Source organism: Myiozetetes cayanensis, unplaced genomic scaffold (assembly GCF_022539395.1).
Source record: "Myiozetetes cayanensis isolate MyiCay16 unplaced genomic scaffold, myiCay2020 scf13, whole genome shotgun sequence".
NCBI lineage: Eukaryota > Metazoa > Chordata > Aves > Passeriformes > Tyrannidae > Myiozetetes > Myiozetetes cayanensis.
This window is the reverse complement of record NW_026086937.1, coordinates 19,651,753-19,675,850: the sequence shown is the minus strand read 5'-3', so window position 1 is coordinate 19,675,850 and position 24,098 is coordinate 19,651,753. Positions and strand designations below refer to the sequence as shown.

The 24,098-nt window shown below is 46.7% G+C and overlaps 1 protein-coding gene across 3 annotated transcripts in view; it reads right to left on the bottom strand.

The window, feature by feature from the left end:
- Positions 1–24,098, bottom strand: part of MECOM (MDS1 and EVI1 complex locus) — a 331,033-nt gene that overhangs the window by 306,681 nt on the left and 254 nt on the right. The window lies entirely within an intron of this gene.

Below are 24,098 nucleotides of genomic sequence, written 5' to 3'. Positions count from 1 at the left end.
CCTCCTTTCCTGCCAAGGAGAGAATACAAAAAGCCCTCACACCGTGGTTAGAGAAATCCAGCAGGTTTTTCAGGGCCAGAATACACTATTTTATCCAGTTTCTAAAAATTCTGGACTCAGCACACAGAAGAGAACAACCTGATCATTCTGGAAAGATGCTTTCGAGGCACAAGAGCGAAAATAAAGAGGCACAAACAATCAGCAGGTGTAGAAGAGCTCAGCTGCATCCACACCTGCACTCTGCACAGAGGTAGAGATTTAGGCAAGGTATAGGTGAGATGAAAATGCTGCTGTGGAGTCAAGCAGGACAAGACATGGTTCCCCAGCTACCCAGCCCACTTGGGTTATCTGATGCTCTCTCCCAAAACAAGCCAAACCAAAACCCCACAGACACGTTACCATGCAAAGGCAGACTTCATATCAGCCTTTTGACCTATTTAAGCTCACAAATCAGATTAAATGCATAGAACCACACCAACAGCAGCAGCAGGAGCCCCTTGCTGTGGTGTTAAAGCCCCATGGAAGCGAAATCAGCTGGGCTTCCCTGCTGGGGCAGGACCAGCCTCCAGCCCTAGGTACCTCAGTGTCTCTGCTATGGGAAAAGGGGCTTCTCTTCTGCCCCTCTGCTCAGGATGAGGCTCAACAAAAGGAAAATCAATGAGGACAAGGAGAGGGGAGATGCCAGGTCACATACTGCGTTTTTGACACTTCTGTCCTCAGCCGTGGAGGTATCACATTGGAATAATTGTCAGGAATGAAGATATTTGTTAATTCCTGTTCTCTCCTGCGGCTTACCAGGCAAGCAGTGTTTATAAGGCCAGGTTCTTTTCACAAATCCTCACACATGAATCCCACTGAGATCAGCTGGGGTCCTACACAAGCCTCCAAGACCATAACACGGGCTGGAGCCCACACCTCCCTTTCACTCCAAATCCAGGTCCCCACTTTCAGTAGTTTACCTATTACAGCCCTGGCTTAACGTCCCTGATCTTACAGGCGCCGTCCCCTTTAAGTTCCTCCTGGCTCAGAAAACGCCGACAGGAGAACGGCCACCCCGGGCTAAAACACACATACACGCACATGACTTAACACCCTGATCCTCCAGGATAAGCCGCGAGCCTGTAAATCACCACACTTCCAGAAAACAATAGCCACCTCTTGTTTAAATAAAACTGCACCTGCCACATTAACATACCACCGAACAATCGCTTTGTTTTTCGCTGGGCATCCAGGCTGAAGCCACCGCTGCTTCCTGACCCACATACTGAAAGGGTATTCTTAGAAGGGTGCAGGGGTTTCATGGAGCGCACCAGCGTTTTCTCGGCGGTCACCTTCCTTCCTTCTTTTGTACTGGGGCGATGCAGGGTTTTGTTTAGCTCTCAACAGGTTTATTTCCATCACAGCTCTCCAAGACCTTGCAGCCCTTCTTTGGCAGACGGTCCTTCTTTTTGTTTCCCGTCTCGGGCTATCTCGAGCTCTGAGCTGTGATTTGGGCCATTTCGAGTAATTTTTCGGGAGATTCTTCTCCCATTGAAAGAGTTTGGGCAAAGCAGGTGTGCCAGCTGAAAGCAGTGATTGAAAATCTGGCATAGAAGTTAACTCATTTAGCTCCCCCATCCCCAGGTTACTTATGATGCCTGTTTCAAGTTTATTTATCTCTACTCGATGCTTGTTTATTGATTGCACTGGAACCCTCTCCTAATGGAGTTATTTTGCTCAAATAAGGTGCTCAGTTGTCATTGAAAAATGGGCTGCTTGGAGAGGTGGGGTCACAGATGCAGGGAGCAGTAAGAGTTTTGTAGGAGAAACAGGCAGTGGATACAAGAGCCAACTTCTCTGCTTTGCTAAGAAATGCAGTGTCTCCAGCAAGGAGCATGGATAGGGCTTTGCTAAGCCAATAAAAGGTTTTATTCTTGAATTTGAGCCCAAAAGCAAACCCAAATCCAGCTCTGCCACTACATTTCCACTTAGACATGTTTCTTCTGTCCTGCAGGCTACCACACTCAAAACGAGCACCCTGCCACCACTCCCATGTCCACCCACGGCCAGGAGCGCTTCCCCACGACCAGCTTTCCAGGAACGTGGTGCCCACTCCTCCTCGCATCCTCTTCCTGGACGCCTGCCCCACGCCACGCTTCCTGCTCGTCCCACACTGCTCCCGGCCGGATCCGGCACCTCCCAGCTTGCACAATCATTTCCACTCTCAGCTGCCTGGAGCCAGTGAACTTTGCAGGAGCTGTGCTCCCTGGCCCCAGTCAACAGCAACCTCAGGGTTTCAGTCCTTTAAAACTACAGCTGAACTTATAAAACACCCTCTGGATTCAGAACATCCCACACAATTATTTTAGCAATTGTAAGAATATCTGTCCCGCTCCTGCAGGCACTTCTAGTAGGTTACTCTTCCTTTTCACTGAATTCCAGCACTGCAGCCTGAGCAACAGGTGCATCAGCTCAGAATTAAAGACAATGTTATCTAACTGCATTTCAAGGCACTATTTGGAGTTTCAGGTGAATCCAAGTTGCAAAGATAGTCTTCAATTAATTGACTGTCTCAGACCACCATGGCAAGTGGGATTTCCTCTCACACAAACCAACAAACACACAAGCCCACACCGGCACCTACTACAACTCCTTCATAAGAACAACAATCTCTGCATGCCTCATCCACAAAGTCCCCATCCAGTCCACTCTCATTACTGTTCCTTCCCAATCAATATATTAAATTACTTTTAAAAAGCTTCCACATGCAAGGCATGACATTGCTCAAAGTCTCATACAGAGAAAGAAATTACCCTGAAAGCCAGGCTAACCTCCTGGTGCCTCTATCAGCAAGGTGTGTAACCACATACCAGAAGAAAGAGGTGCCAGTTCTCCTGAAGATCTGCCATGACCAGTACCTGTTCTGTCACACCCTTCACCTGTGCTGGACCCCAGCTCACATCTCTGCCCAATGCCCAAACCCCCCAGCAGCACCAGGTGATTTCACTGCCCCCAGACCAGACTGCCCAAACTGGGATATACAAAGCACCTGCCGTGCCTCGTAGCAGGTCCAGCACCGAAACCACCAGTGGGAATCACCCTTCTCCGCACAGTTTGACCTCTGCAAGTCTCACCAGAGCTGTGAGTCTCAGCAGCCAGCCGTGCAGGTGCTGTCACTGTGCCACGAGAGAGGCCCCGTGTGGGACAGCCAGGTGCTGGGGAGCCTTTGCAGCCCAGGAGCAGCTTGGGGTCAGGAAGAACCAGTACATCTCACAATGAAGGGAAGCTGAGCCAAGCTCTGGACCAGTCTCTCCCCGACACAAAGACATTTGAAATATGGATCAAGAACAAAGCTCCCCTGTTAATAACACTTTGTTTCAAGCGGTGAAAAATGGGCAATATTGGGTTCACAAGCTGAATTCCAAACTGCTTGGCCATTTTCCCTTCAACTTCCCAAATTTATTGAAGTGTGAGAGCTTGGCTGTCTTGATAGTGTTCAAGTGACTGGCACACCACTCAGTCATGGAGACTCACATCCCCCAGCACTGCTGTGTCCGAGGGCAGAGTCAACACTTGGATTAGCATGTACTGACCAAGTCCAACATCCAGTCATGCATCCAGAGGACAGCTAATTCCTGTAGAGCCCTCACTTACCCACATCCTTTTATTTTGCTGCACTGGGAGCTTCTTTCCCATCTTGCTCCTTCCAAAAGCCAGCTGGCTCCCTCACCAACCCTCCCAAACAGAGTGATTGATCCTACAGACATCTCTGGAATATGGATGCAGGGAAGCCACCACTCTCAGCATCTCCCAGACTCACAAAGGTCAGCAGCACAGGGCAATGCCATTCTCACCACAGCTGGAGAATGGCAGGTGGTTGCCTGCTGGCTGTGGATACATTCAACACCTATCAAGCAGAGGGACCAGCTTGTGTCCCAAAGAGCTGAAGAGAAGAGCAAAGAGGGGATTGTTGGGCCTCAGTAAAGCCCACATGAAACACCACTCTGCTGCCCACGCACATCTTTGGCCCCTACACCCTTCTCCTGCTCCAGTCACTAGAGAATACTTCTTCCCTTCCCTTTTATCAGTCAGGCTCAGCAGATTGAATGTTATCAATTGACAGCTTTAAAGCTAAGGAATTGTATAAATTAAATACAGTCTGCAGCAAATATACTGAGGAGCTAGAATTTATATACACACTAGATATGGGAGCTCTTAGTTATTACCCACTTAAGGCTATGGCACTGATGAATGGTAGGGCCACCCCATCCCTGAAGGCACTTTTCATTACCCACAGTATAGGAATATTGAGAGAGTGTGTGTGTATGTATCCAGCATGACTGCTCATTTCCATAGTTCTCCATCAGGTTTGCATTCAGTTTATAAAATAAAAAATTACTCCAGGGACACATTTCACTCATTCCAGAACCCTTTCTCTCTCCCTCTCTCCCCCAGCCCATATCACAGCTGCCTGTCTCCTCCTCCCAGCCCTGATACTGTAACAATGCCTTTAAATCTGATGGTGCTTATTAAATGAAACAACTTAATTACTATCAATATATAATGTTCTGTACTTCAGCCTCAACTAAGACGCCTGATCCCATTCTGCTCCTGACCTTTAATGGCCATCAAATCAAAGTAATTTTGGTCAGCTCAGTACAGCTCTGACACATGCCCAGGTCAGGAAGATGAAGGGACACTAATCTACCATGTTACCCTGCCCATTGTTTAATACCTTTTTTCAATAGAATCTAATAACTGGAGAAATGCCAGTTTTCTGTCTAGTTTGGGTTAAAACCTCTTTCGTTGAAAATAAATAATTATGGAACATTCTGAATAGCCCAGGGTTTACATAATTGGTGCCTCTTAGACAGAGCAATATACTTGCCTTTGAAGTTTGCAAGGAGAGGAATTTAGGAATTCAAATCAGCGGCAGCACTCCTGAGTGCGCTCCACTCTCCATCGTGGAGGGGCCAGAGCCAAAGCAGGCTTAATTAAGGGAAGTGAAAACCACTTTCGATTCACCAAGGTAACACAACAAGTGCATTGCTTCCTCTGAATTGAGGGGAAAATAGCAGGAATGCTTCCACTCAACGGCAGCTATTCTGCAGGCTGGGACTCGAGTCCTTTGGGGGGAGGAGGAAAAAAAAAAAATCTATCATAAAATAACCAGTAACACAGCACTCTGTGCATAAAGACAACGGGAGTGTTTAGGTTCAAGCATTACTATTTATACATATTGTTTCCCTAGTGCTAAACAAAACAGGTTTTCCCATGCCAAGGCGAGGGACGCTGCCAGGAGAACTAGACGCCCTGTCTGGATCGGACAAATAGCTTGACCTATTGACGGGGCAGCTGGATGCAGCAGTATTTTACAGCAGGCTCACTTTGCTAATGCACTCGCACCAGGCCACTCTCAAAGCAACCCACACTCCAGGAAAGAAAAAAAAAAAAAAAAAAAACCTTAACTGTAGCATGAAAACGTCACGTCGAGGCGGATACCAGCGACTCTCTGGAAAAACCAGCCCTGGCTGCATCAAATGAAAGGGCAGGAAAGTGGGCAAGTGTTCAGGGATTGCCAGGTTTCAAACCAGCCCTGCCTCTGAGTTGGTAAAAGAGGGAGGCTACAAATCATACGTGCCCGGCTTTTGAAAACGCCAGTCACGGAAGCTGAGCAGAAAACACAGAAGGATGTTTTTGTTAATTGCCCGTTTCTCCAGTGCCCATTCTTTACCTGGAGTCATTACTCATGTAACAGAGCAGGCAGGTAACAAAACCCAGCGACTGAGATTTATAGGGCACCTCTCAACCCCGGGGTCCAGCAGCAGTTTACAGGGTTGGGATTACATCATTCCAGAGCTCCTCAAAGGCTGAAGGGCCAAACCCACCCTTGGTGCAGCCTCCATCACACCACAGGTGCTGCTCCAGGTCACAAGGAGCTTTGCAGATCCTCAGGGACGGGCTCCATCCCTCCCAGCTCCCATCCAAGCAGAGCAGAAGCAGGATGTGGCAGGCTCCATACAGCTCAGCCTCCCTGCCCTGTCCATGCGAGGGAAGCAGGGAGGAATGCCATCAGCTCCGGGGGAGTTATACGGGTGTAACTTAGAGCAGGATTTGTAATCAATCCTCACCCAGACACTTACTTGAGAAGGAATTCGGGGTTTGGCTGTACATACACCAGAATCACTTCACAACCACTGAATACATTTATGGTGTAACTGAATCCTTTAGTAACTTCTCTTAAAGACAAACCTTATCCATTTAGGGTTGATTCTGCATCATTAAAGTTAGTGGGAGTTTTGCCACTTACTCAGTGACAGTGGGGCTGAGGAGGGATCTGGACAGGGCAGGTCATTCCAAGCAGTGCATCAGAAGCATCTCTGGCTGTCAAGTTCTCCAAGAGCCAGGAAAGAAGTGTTTTTCCGTTATTTTAGAGAAAAGTTTACTCTTGAAGGAAACAAGTACTGAGCCTTGATCAGAGGTCTGGGCCCATGCTTTGCTCTCATCCAGGCTGAAATGAATCCAGAGGGAAACTGGCAAAATCAACAGGGAGCCAGTCTCAGACTGGGCAGGGGTCAGCTGGACACAGAGAGGTTTTAGCACTGCCACTACGTGGCCCTCCACACTGGCTTTGCAAGAAAAGAGTGTCAGCTCTCCAGACACACAGAGCTGAAGTGCAAAATATTGCTTTGATTCGAAAGCAGGCACACAAAAGTATTTTTCCTTATAAACTGCCATGCAAACCTTTTCCCCGCCAACCTTTCTCTGCATCTGAGTCCACATCTGTTTGGATGTGGAAAACACTGGTGAGTTTAAATGGCATGAGTCAACTCCCATAACCAAGAAGGGCACAGCCTAGACCACCAAATCACAGCTTATGAGTCTTGCCTAGCATATTCTGAGATAAAAGATCTCAGTTTTATTCAAACAGAGCCAAACCCTGCTGATACCTAATTTTGCTTCTATTACCTCATTAATAACCTACAGACGTTTGCAGCTTACACCTCTTTATGTCTGCATTGTGGTTGTCATACTCAGGCACGAGGGCTATTTCTTGTTGTATTTGTTTTGGGTTTAATTCCCAGTTCTAGTCTATGCCTCTGCCACCTTTGCAGGGCTGGGCTCAATTAACCCTTTTGTGTTCTCCTTGCAATGAGCTGCAGCAGCCGACAAGCAATTCACAATCTTTTAACTGGCATTAATGTATTCACGTGAAAATATTCATTGACAGCTTTATGTAGCGTGGCAGTCACCAAACGTGGGATTTAAAGCACAAAAGTGACATTTAGTAGTTGAGTGTAAAGGCATGTTCACATGTCAGTTAATTGCAAACACGTTTAACGTGTGTGTTTGCAGCTAAAAAAAACATATATCTTCAACAAATACTTTTCATATTGGTCAGACAAGTAAAACCAAAACCAAGTTAAAGTACCACGTCAGGTAAACCCTTTAAAAAAAACTCTTTAAAAAAAAAAAGGTTTTAAATGAGGGATAAAACTGTTTACAAGTTTTTAACTGTTAAATACTTCTTTTCTTCCTGTACCTTGCCAATATCAATAAAGAAACAACATGTATAAATATATATAAACAGACACTTGGCATAAGAACACATTTCATGAAATATGAGTAATAGGGCAGGAAAATTCAAAGGATATTTCTTTTTTTACTGCGCTGAATGGGCAGGTTACTGTACAGAACACATTATGTGCAGAGGGATGAAAACACAAAGTACACGCAGGATACGTAGGAGGCGAACAGGGTGTTCATTTCCAGGTAGAAATGCAAACATTTTGGTTCATTTCAGATCTCACTTACACTGCACTAGTTGGTGTCATTTCATTGACTCCCATGTATTTGGACTTGAGTCCAGCAAAGCACTTAAACACATGCTTAGCTTTAAGCGCACAATAGTCCCCTTGAAGTCAAATTAGGCACATATTTACGTGCTTTGCTGGATCAGGGCCATACTACAGATTTACACAGATGTAAGTGAGCTCAGATGAGCTCAAGCCACAATGTTTGTGTCCAGATTCAAATCCAATTGGCAAATGCTTTCAAAAGCCGGAGGTATTTGGATTAGGGGTTTTGGTCCAAGCCAATCTGTAACTTTAGTACCTGAACCCGCATTTCTTGTGCGCCCAAGACTCCCATCGGCATTAGTGGAAGCTTTGGAGGCACAAGAAGTACAAGAGCAAGACCTCTGGGACCAAAGAGCCAATTTACTTAAACCCAAATTATAACATTTTTTAACCTTTAGATTAAACCAAACTCCCACCAGAGTTCAGCCCTCGCTCCATTACATTTCTCACCCAGCATTTGGATTTTTTGTTTATCGTATTACTATTGCTTTTGGCCAGCATTCACTTTATTATATAACATTAACCTAGGAAAAACTAATGGGCACCATCAAATAGCTGTTAACATAAAGCACTAATAAACAAGTGCCATTAGCAAACCAGCAGACAGCACAGGAACTCATTTATGTTACATCTGTTAACGTTGGATAAACACAGATTTACAGCTTTAAATGGCAAATGATGCCTCAGTCTGGTCAGAAATATATTTCCAGGTTTTTCACAGACCTCACAGGTCCAGAAAATGGGTACCACTTGCTGAACCCCCAGCTATGGATAAGCCATCTAAGAGGTGCTAGAGCCCACAGTGACACACACATGCATGAACCATACTCTAACATTGCCAGCTTGTTCACCTGGGACATCAGAGGTGAAAATCCCCTTCCAAAAGTCTCAGGAACAGAAGTTATCACCCACCACTCTGTGGCTCTGGTGTGCTCTGCAAGGATCAACAGGTTCCTGCTTCTGGTATTGCTCAGACCAGAGGTGGCTGCTGGCTCTGGGAAGCCTGTGGTTCCCATAAATGTGGGAAACGCTACCACCGACGTGGTAAATCCCACTGGCCCAGTGCTGAGGGCAGCATAAGAAGCTGGAGAGCCTTTCAGCAATCCCTGTCCTCTCCAGAGGGTGCTCCTCAAACAGCAACAGCCTCCAACACACACCTCACCCTTGCTGTGGTCAGAAAAACCTCCATGGGACAGCACAGCCCATCTCTGCTGGTTTTATCAGACACTCTGATAGGATTAACACATCTTTTCTTGCTTATTAACCAAAACCAGAGTGAGATGGTGCTATTCCATCACCTCCACCACTGCCAATAAACCAGGCAAGGCTCTCTCCCCACACACAGCACATTGTGAGCTTTCAAGAGACCAGCAGTCTCTGAGCACCCTCAAAACCATCTCCCACCTCCCTTCCCACACAACCCTGACCAGGGCAGCAGGAAACTGAAGAAACACGCTTGCTTCTGCTGCTCAGTGATGGTCATCTCAACCTGCAGCCAGCAGTTAATTATTTGTTCCGGTTTTTATATGTGTTTCTCTACACCAAGGAAACTACAAAGAATATGGCAGAATCATAGGGCTGGAAGAAGAAACAACGGAAGTGCTGGCACTCAAGGCTGTAATAGGAAATAAAACCAGACATGGTATCCAACACCTACTCCCATAACATTTTAGCTGTGGATGGGGAGACTGCTGGGAACAGAGTGCTTTGTCGTTCCCCCGAGCTAATCTCCAACATGATCTAAAAAGCACGCAGGGGAGGAAAAAAAACCTCTTCCTCCTATTGCTTTGGGACTTTGTAACCAACATTGAAAAAAAAGCAGTACCAGTAGACACAATACTAAACAAGTGAAAACTTCACCCCCCCCAAAAAAAAAAAAAAAAAAAAAAAAAAAGACAAGAAAATTAGGTATTTCCCAAGGAAACATCAGACCATTTCTTGTATTCTCTGCCCAGGTTCCAGGAGGAATAGCATTTTGCTGATAGCACTTCTGGGATGGCACCCTGAGACTGTTGTTAATACATGCATTTACACCCAGGAGAGGGAAACACCCCCAGCTTCAACTGCAGACAGTGCTGGGGGAAACTGAGGCAGCAAAGAACCATCAGGACAGTTTGCCAAAGCCCAGAAGTCCCTGACCCAAAACCATCACTAACTGAGCAGTATTTGAGATGGTGACTCCACAAACACACAACCTTACCTGGAGTAGGGTGTAAAACACTTCCCATGAGGTCCTACAGGATGAGCAGCAAAATACTTGGCAGGGAGAAACTTTACTTCTGTCCAACACCGAGCCAACCTCTCTACTTATCAACTATCAGAGGGCCCAATTTCCTCGTGATGTGGCACAGCTGAGCAGGTCCCTGCACAGCTGTGTGGAGGTGAAGATCAGGAGAGGCACGACACACCCTCAGAATCTTACTTTTCTTTTCGTACTGAGTGATCTTCACCCCTGAGTGATCACCCACCACCCTTACGTCCCATCACATCCCAGGCCATCTGACATGTCAGGTGCACAAACACACTGTATGAGCCTCTGAAAACCTGAGAAATGATGCAATCATGGAAAGAAATCAGCCAGGACAGCCTGGGTACTTGAGAGGCTGCAGAGGACAACGTTAGGTGGGGCACTGTCCCAGCTCGTTAGCGCGTAATTAGAAAAGCAGATGCCCTGCTCTTCCACACTGCTTTTATCTCAAAAAAAAAAAAAAAAGTAACTTAGTCTTTCCTCACTCAAACACTCAGGAAGCCAGTAATGATAAAATTCAAATCTAATTTTTGCTTCTTTTCAGCTGGTGTTGCACATCTCAGCAGAGTTTTTTAGAGATATTATATAATTTTTCTAATAGTCACCAAGCTTAGCATAGGTATAGTACTGGAAAAATATCCTAAAAACTGATACTGGCAGCGAGGGCTAGAAAACACAAGAGTGACTGATGGGTAGTCCTGATAATTCAGTATATCAGGAAGTGGAATGAGAGATGGATAGATAAAATAATGTTGTTATATGGCCATGAAAACAAGCCTATAAAGATATTCCCAGAAATTAAAGCCCAGGCCGTCTCACCATGACTCCTTGCTCTGAAACAAATGATGCTCTTGGAAGAACGCAAATCCCAGGGACATCCAGCAGTCCAAAAGGGAGAGAAAAACCATTATTTTAAAGAACTGAAAATATTTTCCACTTCTAAGTGTTAGAGACCAGAGAAAAACCCTGACAGAGTGAAGATTGCCCTGTATCTGCTTTCTCCCCATCCTGGATGGATCCCAGGAGGAACAGCCAGCAGAGCTGCGCTGGGGCCAAAGCAGATTCTGCTCTCACACCAGTTTGACACCAGTTTAACTCCTGTGCTTTGGGGCTGTTCCTTTATCATGCTAAGAGGAAAAAAACCCTTCAAGCCAGTGCTGTCTGTGTGGCTCCTGCAGCTGACAGGAGGTGTGGCTGGGCAGGCTGGGGAAAGGTCTGTCTGCTCCTGCTCCTGCTCCTCTGATGGTCAGGCTAAAGATACCTTGGAGAAGAAATGGATAAGAAGCTCCAAGAGCTAGGGAGTTTGGCTGAAAACCCCACCAGTAAAACACATATTCTCTTGCTAACCTCCTGAAGAATATGTCTTCAAGCTATTGGCAGATTTGAACACACATAAAATATCTTTTGCTAATATATTCTCTGTATCCAGATGATCCAGATAATTTCTGAAATTAAGTCGCTTCTTCCAATGAAACATGTATTCACCATGTGCTCCTATTAACTCAGTCCAGTGTCCAAATACAGCAGCAGAGGTTAATATTTGGACATAGCTGTTTTTCTAGCCGTTCATATCACTTTTATTTCCTTTCCTTTTTGTTCTTTCCTTAACCTCTTTTTTACTGCTGTTAAATTCCTCGCTTTCATTTTTGCAGAAGTTCAGCCTTCCAGCCCGCTCTCCGATGCTGTTAGACATCAGCTCAGGCTCAGACTTATTGCTTCTGATATGTCACTCCACAGGCAGGGAGCCTAAAGCAACACTGCTCCCTCCAGCCCTCGCAGGCTTCAGCTGGATCCTCACCGACCCGCAGAGCTATTTCTGCAGAGCACGAGCACAGAGGAGAGATGTGGACCTCAAGAGTAAGCCCAGCACCCAAATTCACACTGAGCCTCTGAAACGAGAGACTAAGCAGGAGGTCAGGGTGCACAGAGCTGATTTAGCCATGTTAGCTTGCTGAGATCATGCACATATACACATGTATATTGCCCTGCATTATTCCTGCCCAGAAAGGGGCTGATTTGTTGGCAACCTTCTGCCCACGGGTCTGACAACAATCCATCAGGTGTGTCCCATCTCCCAGTACTCTTCTCCTCAGCATCCCTGACCTACTGTCCAGTCACATCCACCTTATTTCCAGTGTTACCTTTGCTGCTGACAGCGAGAGACAGCCCTTCTTTCCAGGGAATACAGAAGGTTGGCAGGATGAGTTCGGTGGTTACTGGTTGTTGTATGCACAAGGTGCATAAACAACGTGGGTAAAAAGACATTTTCTCATTCTCTCTGCTCTGTGTAACTAGGAGGGGCAACCTTTTGAAAAGGAAATACAGCCACTGGAATGAATATTTCATTTTTTTCTTTCTTCTCTAGTTTCTTCACCTTTTTTTTCCTTTCCCACAGTGGTCTCTGCATTCCCTTTTCTCATTCAAGCTGCATAAATACTGAGCACTGATGAGATCTAAATTCTGTTTAAAACCCCAGAAAGGGCTTTTAAGGTTATATCTGCGTCCTCAGACCAGTTATAACTGGAAGAAGAAATGTCTGTGATTTAGTGTCTAATAAACAAACCGCCAAGGTCAAGATGGCATCTTCTCCCATGTCCATAACCACTTCCCTCAACATTTTGAGCTGTTGCATGTATCAGCAGTACTCCCTCTAATGCCCAGCCACGTTTAATTTCCCTTCTATAAACGACTTCCCAGACTTCCCAAAGAGAAGTTTGTGTGAGTTATTACATTGTAAAATAGATTTTTAAAAGATGAGCCGTGCCAAGCGTAAAATAGTTATTTGTGTGAGGAGCAAACATAATGGAGGTTTATCTTATAAATTCCATCGGAGGAATTCTGGACCTGCATTTACACGCACATGTTTTGGCCAAAAGGCTAAGGGACAAGGGATTCTAACAGCCTGCTTTAGAAGATGAGCCTTGAGACTGTGACGATCACCTCACCTGTAAAAATCAAGAGTCTTCAATGTATTTCAAATTAGAAATGCTTCACACTCCAAAATTAAGTGTATGTTTCTCATCCCTGGAGCTGGATCAAGCTATTCCTTTGTCTTTAAAGGATTACCCCTTCCAAGGGCTACCCAGCCATGCCAAGCTCATAGTTCAGCTTTCCACAGCAGAGCTGATTGCCGCTGCCATGTCCTGATTACAGGTCTGATCCAAAAGTCAAACATTTTGGGAACCAGGAGTGGTGTGGCACTGCCTCCCACAGCAGGTCCAAACACTGTGCACAAAGCTGTAGCACCTTGGCTTCCAACATTTCTCCCTATCTACAAAACATTCTACGTAAAACCCCAACCCTGGTAACAGAATTGCAATCAGGAGTTAGGAAATTGCTAAATAAAGCCCATTTTACTGCTTAACTTCGAGGAAAACCATAAAATTATCAGTCTTCTCTTTCCTCCATATATTTCCTTCGCAGTTTGCGACGCTCCGTGGGGTATTTCGCTATGTGAGCTCCGTGACCGTTTGGCTCCGAATTATCCGAACATAAAACTGAGCTTATGAAGCCTCGCTCGGAGCTTGTGTGGACCCTTTTTGTTGGCACGGACTTGAAAAGAGCCTTAATAAACCTTATAGGCTTGAGGGACTTTCTGGTTGCTGGCACTTGCCAGCCACACTGCTCGGGTCCCTCTTGCAGCGCCCGCATGGAAAGAGGTCTGGAACCACAACCCGGGGATTTTATAGGGCTGGATTACCTGCCCGTGTTGCCTTCTTCCTTCCCTGGGAATCTCTGAGCTATTTTCTTTGAAAGCAAGCAGGTGATGCTGCAAGGATATTCACAGCTTAATGCAGCTTGATCACCCAAGATTAATGGACATGGCCAAAAATAATAGGGTCGGCTAAAACGGAGCCAGGAGGGCCATTTCCTTGCAGGGGGAAAGGTCTGATGGGATTAGAGCTGAGGCACATCCACCCATGTGCAAGTGGAAAGCCTAGCACTCTGCAGTCCCGACTCCATGGATTCTCCTAAAGCATCCATTTCTCCTTGGGATTTTATTACTGCCTCCAATGATGCTGTAATTGCTCATGTAGGGCAGCAGGCCCGAGGTTTAATCTGCATTTCTCAGGGCCTGAGCTCTGTGCGGGCTGCCCGTGTTTGCAGAGAGCTCGGCACAACAGGCATCCAGTCCTGGCTGCGTTCTGTGGTCGCTGTTTTAATTCAAGTCATAATAAATAACAATGTCAGGATGGAAATAAATCTCCTATGTTTGGTCCACGGCTGATCCTTCAGCTTGGTGCGTGGTGGGAAGCTTTGCTGCATCCCATCCTGGGTCTGACTCTGTACCACCCCTTCTGGCTCAGGTTCAGTTCAGTTTTCACTCAAGGCATTGATTCAGTACAGATAATTTCACCTTTTCTTTCATTCTGAGCCTGGTCACTGATATGAAAGATATTGCACGGGTTTATTCCCTCAGACGTTTCTGATCTGCATCGTCTGGAGTGACCCAGTTCACCATTTCTTCACTTCTTCGTTACCTTGGCTTTATCAGGAAACCCAAACTCCTGGGCAGTAATTATTCAGGCAGAGCATAACTGCTTAAATAGCACTTACACAGGCAGCCAGTGACTACTGAAATGCTGCTTACCACACAAACTGAAAGAATCAGGACAAAGATCTGATACTGTTTATCTTTTGCAATTAACAAGTTTTCATTATTGCTGTAAATTATCACGACACAGTAACAACAAAACAGCAAAAGTATAGAGCTGTGCTGTTAACTCAGATACAGCTGACATCCCTTTGCTTTTCCATGTTATGTATTCTTAGACCACTGCTCCATGCCAGTCCCTGCAGCCAAAAATACATCAAGAGCCTAAAAAAAGTAAAATAGAAACATCACTTCAAAATTATTTCAAACAACATATTTCCTTTTCTTCCTTTACAGAGAGCCACAAAGAGAATGGGAAAGATTAAAACTCACCAAAAGCACTGCTTAATTCCTCACCAAGGTGCAAGTAAATAAAATGTGACACAGTTAAGTTCAAATCACAAAGAGTTTTCAAGAGGGGAAGGTTAATCATTTCTGTCAAACGTTGGAAATGTTAAATGGTTTTTAAATCAAAAATATAGGCACCACCAGTGACTCAAGCTGTGCTTTAGACATGTTTGGGGTGATTTTTTTCCAGCGGTCAGTGCTTGCCCCTCACATACCTTCTGTTTGTCTGAGATGAAATCGGGAGGCGATAAATGGAGACCTTACTAGAGGCACCAGGTATTTCAGCAGCAAAGCTGTTTTTTCAGAAGGTACAAATTCAGGCTATTTGGAGAACCACAGGCTTTGGGATGTAGGGCCCTGCAGCGCAAGCCAGGGGTGTTGGAACCCTCGTGCACCCCCCAAGTGCCCCCAGAAGTCCTCAGCCCACAGGACAGAGGGAGGGCAGGGGGAACGGGTGGGGCACGGTGGGAAACAAGTACTCAGAGTCACTGCAGTCCCCCCATCAGCAGCGTTCATGTTTCATTGTAATGGCTAAAATGACTCTTAAATGAGGTCAGATTATGGGGCCAACCTAATTCACTTACACTGATGTAAATCCAGGTATCTGTTACAGCGCCGATTGTTGGGGCTCACAGCGGAGCAAAAGCTGCTGATAACCCCCCAGCCCCCGAGGATGAAGAGAAGCAGATTCCTCCTGGCCAGACCCAATCCAAGGCCCGTTGAAGTCGGTACAAGCTCCTTCAGCTCCAGTGGGTTTGGGATAAGGCCCACAGTGAGCTCTGAGCCAGCTCTGCTGCCAAAACGCAAAATCCTTTTCCATTGGCTTTGCCAGTTTGGTGTTAATACATGTGTGAAGGAGCTTGGGGTGGGGGGGGGGGAAGTTTTTGAGGGTTTGTTTTTTTTTTAAACTGAGGAATGATTTCACCCTTGCCAGCATGTGGACTTTGTGCAAAAGAACGGGAGAGGAGGCGGGAGATCTTTTCCTGAAGCCGTCAGCTCCCTGCCAGAGCATCCCAGCACAGTGTGGATGTGTCCATCACAGGGACCCCAAGGTCCCTAAGCCCACGTTAGACCCCTCTCTCTGCTGCAGAAGGGCATGTCTGGAGTCATGGGTGGGCATCAGTACAGAGCCCCACTCTCCAAACCCAGCTGAAATAAGAGGAGGCTGGACAAAACGTGGGATGTAGGAGGCAAAACACCCCCTTAGACACAGGTGAGCCTCCCATCACGGTATAACAGGACTTGTTGCAAGCTGGTACCATTTTTATCCTCTTTTCCCTAATAAACATGCCCTGAACCATCCTCCAGCTTTCTCTGCCACTCGGCTCTCTCCCCACTGCCAAGTTTTTTTGTTGCACATGTCCCATACAAGATGCTGTTGCCCCTTTGGCTTTCCAGGGGAAGGGCTCTGCCTTCCTGTGGCTTTCAGAGCATGTAGCCCAGCCGGTCTTGGAATTAGACTGGGGCTTTTACAGCCTGCCACAGTATAAACAGTTTCAGTAGGGCACATGTTATACGGTAAGATCATCCGAAACCAAACATTTTCCCACTGCACACAATAAACATCCATAATAAATTGCATTACACAAAATATATTTATGGCTAATTTTTTAATTTAAACCACCTGGGAAATTTTTGTTAGACCGGTTGATATGAAGGTCTCAGTATTCTGGTAATCTAATGATATCTAATAGACAAAATAGTATGATGTTACAGCAGTCTCAGAGCTTTCATTTTCTGTATCCCTCTCAGACATCAAACTGGCAGAACTCATATTTTTTGAAATTTTATACATAATTGGTGATGCAATTGCCAAAAATAACCTATTCATAGAAGTCTTGCTCTTCTGGTTTCTAACTTACTGTAATCACGAAACGGAGCAGTGCAGTGCTTTGCAATGGAATATGGGTTTGGGTCAGGGAGCAAGGGCTACGGTTGTGTGGCAGTTTCCATTCTGCGGATTATTTTACAGGCAATTTAAATTTAGTTTGGAGCTTAAACAGGGCTAAAATGTAGTGCACCCATTCAGACATATAAGCAATTCTTCAGAAAAGGAATAAAGCTGTAACTTGGGTATATTTCTTTCCTGAACCGAAATTTCACTCCAATATAAGATTTTTCTAAACAAAAGCTATTGGTGTCAAATGAGACAGAGTGCTTCTGTTGCATAAATTAAGCCCAGACTTGTAATCCTTCCACCATAAAACTCACATGCTCATCACAGATCAGCCAAGATTTCCAAAAAGACTCGAGATCATCGCAGATCTTGTTGAGCCAGGCTCTCTCTAGTCAGTACAAATCCCAGCTCGAACCGTGCTGCGTATCTGCAATGAGCACTGGCAGCCTGGTAGTTGCTGGACTCATTTTAAAGCACAGCCCACAGCTTTAGGTACTTCCTTGCCTCCTGTTGTTCCTGGGACTTGGAGGCCATGTGGTACATTTCAGCCTTAACTCTGAATTTCCTTTATTCAGAGATCAAACTTTGACACTCCCTTAAGGTAGTGGGGGTCATGTCGTTGTGTATATCCTACTTTAAAAGATAATGCTTCACTGAAACAGGCCACAGCATTAAACCCTGAAATAAAACGAATTGTATTTCACTTCCCAACTCTTATTGCTGGATTAACTCACATTTCTTTCTCTTTGTTACATGTTTAGCACCAAATACAATATTCATTGCAGGCTAGCTTCCCTCCTCCCACACGTATCCGTGGCTGCCCTTTCTTCCAGCACCACTGGAGAAGGCAATGCCTCAGCATAGCCTGGAAATGCAAACAAAAGGGAGGGAACATAAAGTCAGAGAATGATCAGGCAGGGTTGCTTTGTACCCCGAGTGTTTTGATTTTTTTATTTTAGGTGGCAATGCAAAGAGACTCCACTCCTCCTTAGCATCTCCATCCCCTTTCCCACCTTGCCATTTGTCTGCCAGCAAACACCCCCCTCCAGCAGCCCCTGCAGCAAGGGGGGTCCTGGAGGTGCTTGTTGATGCCCATTAGTCCACATCATGATCTCTACTGGTCTTGCCTGGTTCCTGCTCTGGGTGTTAAGAACTGCAGCAGGGACCAGTTGCACATGGCAGGAACCCATCACAGAGCGGTGATCAATCCTGTGACCCCAGACCCCCTTCTTTGTCCCCAAACCTATTCCTCCTTCCTTACACCCTGTTCCTCCTTGCCCTCTTTGTTAAAGCCATCGTTGCCTTTGCCCTCAAACCCAAGGACAGGCACTCCTGAGCCCAGCAGGGCTCTGAGGATGCCTGTGATCCAGGTAAGCAGTGCTAAGGATGGAAAAGACCTTGAACCAGACATTGGTTCTGCGTTGTCTGAGTTGAGCCCCGGTTTTTTAATAGCCATTTAGTTTTTAAGTGCATTCCTGTGATCCCAGCCTTCAGCTTATGTCTCCATATGAAACAGTGCTGCTTTAACTAGGTGCACAGATTATAAAACCAGGAAGAGGGGTCTGGTCTGCCCCCCTGTACTACAGGAATTCCCTAAATTAATTCCTGTTTGGATTAGCTCATATCTTTTTAGAAAAACAGCCAGCCTTAATTAAGACAAAGGAATTCCAGTGATGCTGAAATCCACCCAGGTCTCAGTAAATTGTTTTGCTGGTTAAATACCTTCACTACTTAAAATATAAACTGCATTTCTAATCTGCATTTGTCCCGTTCTAGCTCTGCCTACTGAATAACATGACCCTTGCATCGGCTAGTTTGAAAACCTTGTGGGATTAAACCTCTTTCTGCTCTTCGTAAGCCACTCCTTGCCTAACTAAACTGAAATGATGTAAAACTGATTGTATTAAATTACAGCAAAAGAACACCGACTTGCTCCAAAAATGACAGCAAACCTAGTTAAATTTTAAATAAACAAATGTTATGAATTCTTGGTTGGAAACCTAAGTGTCTGTACAAGCCCTTCCAAAGCTAAAGTACATTTGTTTAAAGAGTGGTTTACTGCAAAGCAAGGCAATTTCTGTGGACAAGGTTTCATTAGCCGAGATTTATAAAAACTCCATCTGCTTCCCCACTGCCCTTTCCTCATCTACCCTGGGCTGGAGCAACCACCAACACTTTCTGTCATTCACCATATACCTGTCCTGGCAGAAAATTCATCCCACTTTCTCCTTCAGCAACTCAGACAGCTTTATCAGGGAGCTGAGCTCCCCAGGACTGCCACAAATACCTTCCCTGTCCACACACCTCGACCTACATGTGAAGCCAGTAAATATTTTACAGGGAATACTCCCACCACGGAAGCACGCACAATTAATGGATTTGGGAAGCATCCCAGGGAACAACACACAGGCTGCTGTCTCTCAACCCTGTGTTCCCTATATCCATCCACAGCATTTCAGAGCCTGAGTGGATGTACAGATGCCAGGACTACAAGCACCCCAGGAGCCCGTGCACACCACAGTCTCTCTCTAAACCATGCACTGTACATACATTAATTGCAATTACAAATATCAAATGGATTTACCTGCTTTTCTTTCTGTATGTGCACACATAGATACGGGAATTATATATATATATATACACACACATATATCTCTGTGGCATAAACAGAAAAGTATGTTATGAACACACATGTATGCCCACATATCCAGCAAGCACAGCCACATCCACACTTACGTGCACTTAAATAAGTAGGTGAATAGGTGAATATGAACACTAATAGCCATTTATGGCAACAACAATGAAAGCTGTCCCTGGAGCCCGCCTAGGGTATGGCAGCCAAAATGATTGAGTATGTACAGGGCACTGCTGCAGCAATGGCACTCACATGGGCCTCCTTTTAGAAATGATTAATATTTAACCGACTTGGTGAACCTGGCTTTGGTTTTAGCCATGATTAGATAACAGGGTGCACAGAGCTGTCCCACTAAGGACGTGGTGGGATGTGCGAGCAGCTTCCACTCGTGCTTCCCGAGACAGAAAGTGAGAAGGGGACAGAGGGAGAGATACGAGACAGTAAAAAAAAAATAAATAAAAAATAAAAATCCACCCGTGCTCAGCTCCGTTTGTGTTTGTTTGGAAAGAAAAGGGGGAAAAGCAGCCTGAGAGGCCGGTGTAATAAGATGCTGTAGCTTTCATGAAAGAGGTGAAATAATTTTAAACACAGACACACAATGAGTTTATTTATTTAGAAAGTTGTTAAATAGAGTCTGGGAATTCAAATATTCAATGTTGACATTGTACAGAGCTGGCAGGGAGCCAGCCCCGGCTCTCCAGAGGGACCCAATGGCCACGGCGCCCAGGCCCTCGCCCCTCCCAGCCCACTAACTAGGTAAAAGCCATTAGTTATACCCACAAGCAATATCTGAATCCGAGTCAAATAATGTTGCCTCAGCCAGCCAACTTCAAAGGCGTGTAAGTGTGTTTGGCTTTTTAGTGCTGGAACTGCAGCAATATGTCACACTTTTGAAAGAGTTTTGTAAACAGTTCCTTCCCCTTTGTAGAAACATTTCTTAAGTTTCTTGTACCCCATGTAAACAGCGCTAATTAACAAGGGTTACATTTTTCATTTACAAGCAGGGCTGTATTAATAACGAGCCCTCCTTTCGGACTGTCCTTCTCCTTTGTGTCCTTTCTCTGCCCAGCACCCCGGTGTGGCCGGGGAGCAGCCAGGAGGCACAACAGAACTCAGCCCTGGGGAGAGAGGAAAGGGAAAAAAAAAAAAAGGAAGGAGGAGAGGAGAAAAAGAAAAGAAAAGAAAAAGAAAAGAAAAGAAAAGAAAAGAAAAGAAAAGAAAAGAAAAGAAAAGAAAAGAAAAGAAAAGAAAAGAAAAGAAAAGAAAAGAAAAGAAAAGAAAAGAAAAGAAAAGAAAAGAAAAGAAAAGAAAAGAAAAGAAAAGAAAAGAAAAGAAAAGAAAAAAGAAAATGGAGAAAGTGCAAAAAGGTGAAAGGAAAAAAGAAGAAACTAAAAAAGAGAAAAAGGGAGAGAGAAAGAAAAAGGGAAAGAGAAAAAGGGAGATAAATGAAAGAAGTAAAGAAAGTGAGAGGAGGAGAGAAGGAAGGGTGGAAAGAGGGAGCGAAAAGCCACACGCACACTCTCCGCCCTGAAAAGGGTTAATGAAGCGCCTGGTGAAAATGTGCCCGGCATATAATGGGATTGTCTGGCCCGTCCCCGCAGCCTCCCGTGCCCGCACCCGCCGCGCAGGAGCCACCCGGGGACAGCGCCGGGGCTGTCGCCGGGCCAGGCAGTGCCGAGCTGAGCTGAGCTGAGCCGAGCCGAGCCCGGTGCCGGGGCAGTGCCGAGCGGCGGGGCCGGGCGGGGCGATGTGAGAGGGACCGGGGACACCGGCACCCGCTCCCCACGGCGGTCCAGACGCCCGGAGCGGGAGGTGATGGTAAAGCGATGGCAAATAAACAGCCTCGCCGAGAGGGCCGGGAGCCGGGACACGGCAAACATCTCCCTGCTCGAAAACAAATTCCCGGACAGAGTCTTAAACAGGCAAATAAACTTGCCGGGCTCTGTTTTTCAATCAAGCCTTTTAAGTACTAGACTGAGGCAAATTACAGGCGCAGGAAAAACCTGCTGAAACTTAGGAAAGTGTTATTTTACTATCTCAGATGGTTAGAGGGATCTGGATCTACCTTGGCTGCACTAAATTGCCTGTAAAAAAGTGGTGATAAAGTGTAAAAGTAACAAGTGCCTCCTTATTCACGTGTGTTCCCCTAATCTGATCACCTTCTGTCTCTTTATGAGGCTACTGGGTGGCTGGGGCTACCCCTGGCCGGCTGCGGCGGCCCGTGCTGGGGCGGGGGTTATTCGGGGATACGGTTTCACCAGGAGGGCACAAAACCCACCCGAGTGGAAGAGCAGCTGCCCCGGGGGCCGGGGATGCCCGCGCAGGTGCAGCGGTGCTGCGGGAGGCCGGGCCCGCACCGCGCCCCGCACCGCCTGCCTCCCGAGAGCGTGGCGGGGAGACGGACTCGAGCGTCTGTTTGCCCTTATTTTTACAGCTGGCCATTTAAAAAAATTCACTAGCTATTCCCCGCGTGGCTCTTTTTGTTTCTTCCGAATTATTTTTCTTTTTTACTTTTTTTTTTTAAAGGGCGGAGGGGAGGAGGGGGGCAAAGCCTCAAAATTATTTTTTTAGCGATTTTACACTGAGGTCAAGAAAATGTTCTTAAGGTATTCTCCCTTAATTAGGAGGGGAAAGCTTTCCTGGGTATTGGCGACAGTCACGCAATGGGGGTAATTTTTGTTTCACGTACGAAGCAGTAAAAGTGAAATAATACAAGAAGTGCGCTCGACCCCGATCTGTACCTTTTTCCACGTAAGAGGGTGGAGGCTACAAAGTATTTTCTGTTCCTGTCTCAGACAGAAAGAAATGAAAAGCTGAAAACTTTTCCTCTCGAACGACTAAATTACAGGGGTCGCCTCCAACCCTCCTTCCACTTGCCATGAAACTGAGACGCTCTTCGGGGGGGAAAGAAGCAGCTTTTCGGAACACACACACAAAAAACAAATAAATCCCGGCTTTTTAAATATGATTTCCTTTATGAGTCGATTGTAACCGAAGGATTATTTAATGCAACGCATCTGTCTGGGGTGGGGGGGAAAGTGCTGCTGCTGCGGCGAAAGCCAAGACGCACAAACTTTGCAGTCGATCGGATCTCGCCCGCGGAGCCGGAGCCGGAGCAGGAGCAGGAGCAGCAGCAGGAGCCCTGCATGGCTGGGCAGCGAGCAAAGCAAGGGAAAGACAAGGAAACCTGACGGATTTTGTCGGGGACGCGAGCTTTTCTATTTCCATAGTTATCTCCAAAGCAAGAGCGGCGACCTAGAGATTTAACAATATATTTGTTTTCAAATTGAGGGCGCTGGATTATCCACTTTAAAATCACCTAATCAAACGCAGGGTGCTGCTGTTGTTCAGGTTCACAGAAAAGCTGATGATGATCCAGAGATATGTTTTGCCTCGCCTTTTCCACGCTCCTCTATTTTTTCCCCTTTCACAAATAAAGAGTAAATAAGCATCTGCTTTTTACGTCACGCAATTTATGCAACATTTCATCTCACTTTTTTTTCCGCCTGCCCAATTTTTTTTCACTCGGGAATGTGAGTTGCCATCGCCATGGATATCAACTGAAACTTGCCCAGATGTGTCAGAGAAAATAAAGACATCAGCTGCTTTTAAAATAGGACGCGAAAGCTGTCGAAGTTTTGTTGTTGAATCCCTCTTAAAAAAAAAAAAAAAAAAGAAAAAAAAAAAAAAAAAAGATAGAACCCCAACACTGCAGCAGTTAAAAGTAGAGATCCCTATCATAAAAGAGAAACAGATGGGGTGAGCGTAAGACAAATAATTAAGTAAGTCGGGCTTTGCGTGTGGACGGCCGAGCCCTCGCCTCGCGGAACACAGACCTTCGGGCGGCCAAACTGTATAAAAAAGTGCTGGAAAAGCGCCTGAAATTACAACATTTACATCAACTTTTAGCGGGTGACTCCAGCGGACTGGGAACCGCTCCGCGCTGCCCGGCGGCCCCGCTGTGTCCCCCCGCTCCTCCCCAAAACCGCGCGGGGCATCCCGGCCATGCGGGGCGGCTCCCGCGGCCCCGCCCGCACCGCGCTGCCCCGCACGCCCCACGCGCGGCTCCGCGGGGCGCGGGGAGCTCGATTTTGGCACAAGTCCGCGGGCGAGCGGGGCAGGGCCGGGACGGCGCGGGGGGATCTCCGGTAGCTCCGCACCGGCTACCTGCGCCCGCGGCTCGCCAGCCTCCCCCGCGGAGCTGCCGCTGCCCCTCCGCGCACCCGCACATGCACTCACCGCCCCCCCTCCCCCGCACGGCCCCCGGCCCTGCGACAGCCCACAGCGCCCACTATAGGGCCCGGAGCCTCTCGCACACCCCCCTTTCCCCGACACCCCCACCCACTCCAGCCCCCGGCAGCGGCAGCAGCAGCAACTTCCAGCGCTCGCCACTGAACTTTTCCTCAACTCCTTCCCCACCTCCCGCCCGCAGCCCCCGGCCCGGCTCCGGCCGCCGCACCCCTGCCCCGGTGCCGCCGCCGCCCGCCGTGCCGGGCCGGGCCGAGCCGGGCCGGGCGGTGCGGAGGGGATGCTGCAGG